A 2206-nucleotide genomic window follows, 5' to 3' on the forward strand; every position below is an offset into this window, starting at 1 on the left:
GCTGCAGGAAAAGATTATTGAAAGTACCAGGGACTACTAAAAGACATGTCGGTCTTTCCAGAAGAAGTATGGCCAGAGTCCTCCTAAGACGCAATGATAGTGAGAATTCTTCTCACAAACTTTGTACATATGGTCAGGAGACACCAGTCCCTAGAGAAGGACATCATGCTTAGCAAAGCGGAGGGGAAGCTAAGGAGAGGACGGCCGTCAACAAGAAGGATCGACATAGAGCCTGCAACAACATGACCAGAACCTCTTTGAGAGGTATGAGAGAAAGATACTATATTTTTGCACATAATGTGCCCACTTAAATAATACACACACGCAAAAATGCACACGTCATACAAAAAACATCTGCATAAGAGGGTCTCCACATTTTCAAAAAATGTATATTACACATATTATTTGTGTAAAAAATGGTACAAAGCCAATAAATACAAAGAAAAGATTCAATTGGCTTAAATAAGAAGTCAGTAAACACTATGAAAAGGCAAAAGAGTTAAGAGAAACAAAAGGGAAGTATTATGTAAACAATCAAAAGTACTCTAGAACTATTTTGAAACAATGGACTGGTCGCTGTGCCTGTTGAAGAACATGCATGTCCTATCCTTATAGATTTGTTGTTACTGTTATTAAGTACCACTGAATCCATTCCGACTCATAGCGAGCTTATGCACAACAGAATGAAACACTTCCCAGTCCTGCACCATCCTCAAAGGTGTTCCAATGCGGGAGCCCATTGCTGCAGCCACGGCGTCAATCCATTTCACCAAGGACCTTCCCCTTTTCACGTCCCTCTCCTTCACCAAACATGCTGCCCTTCTCCAGACAGCATGTCCAAAGTCTGTGAGACAAAGTCTTGCCATCCTTGCCTCTAAGGAGCAATCAGGCTGTACTTCTTCCTGGACAGATGTGTTTATTCTTTTACCAGTACATAATACTTTCAATATTCTTCAACAACACCGTAGTTCAAATCCATCAATTCTCCTTCAGTCTTCTTTATTCAATGTCTAATGTGCACATGCATATGAGGTGATTGAAATACTGTGGCCTGGGTCAGGCATGCCTTCATCCTTAAAGTAGCATCCTTGCTGTTCCACATTTGAAGGCGATCTTGTGCAGCAGATTTACTCAGTGCAATACATCCCATGATATCTTGATTGCTGTTTCTATGAGCATTGGTTGTGGAATTAAACACGATGAAATCCTTGACAACTTCAATATTTCCTCCATTTATCATAATGCTACCTATTGGTCCAATTGTAAGAATTTTGGCTTTCCTTCTATTAATTTGTAATCCTCTTGGAAGCTGCAATCCTTGATATTAATCAGTAAGTACTTCAAATCATCATTTTCATTAAGCAAGATGATGTTATCTACATATTGTAGATTGTTTATAAGCCTTCCAATCCTGATGCCATATTCTTCATCATATAATCCTGCTTGTCAGATTATTTTCTCAACATACAGATTGATTAAATATAGTGAGAGGATACAACCCTGTCACACACCTCTACTGAAACAGTACTGATACTGAGCAGTATCCCTTGTTCTGCCTCTTGATCCGTGTACAAGTTCTGCAGGAGCACAATGAAGTATTCTGGAATTCCCCTCCTTCTCAAGGCTGTCCATGCTTAGTTATGATCCATTCCATCTAACCCCTTCGTATTGCCAATGAAACAAAAAGGGGCATATTTCTGGTGTTCTCTACTTTCAGCTAAGATCCATCGGACATCAGCAAGGATATTACTTGTCCCCAAAATCATAAAGAATATAATCACTAATTTAACATCATGCATATCTCTGTTCCTTATCATCTGAAAGGGCCAATATGTGTTCCACGACTGGGAAGTCCCTTTTGTAGAAATGAACACATAAACTGTCCTCACTATACACACATTCAAGGAAATTCTGATGTCACAGTTAAATAACTGCTAAATAAAATGCTGGCAGTTGGAACCCGCCAGTAACTATGTGAGAATAATGTGGCAGTCTGGTTCTATAAAGATAAAAGCCCAGGAAATGCTGTGGGACACTTGCATTTAGTCTTATAGGGTTGCTATTTATCAGAACCAGCTGGACACAAATAGGTATACGCAGATTCTCTTTTCTATACATTGGCATTTCTCCCAGGCATACCATACAGGTGGGCTGACCTGGCAGATATGGTGAAATTTTATTTCCTGATTGAGCCAAAAAATCTCTG

Source organism: Echinops telfairi, unplaced genomic scaffold (genome assembly GCF_000313985.2).
Source record: "Echinops telfairi isolate 266 unplaced genomic scaffold, ASM31398v2 ScPeMD7_5868;HRSCAF=6743_0, whole genome shotgun sequence".
Lineage (NCBI taxonomy): Eukaryota > Metazoa > Chordata > Mammalia > Afrosoricida > Tenrecidae > Echinops > Echinops telfairi.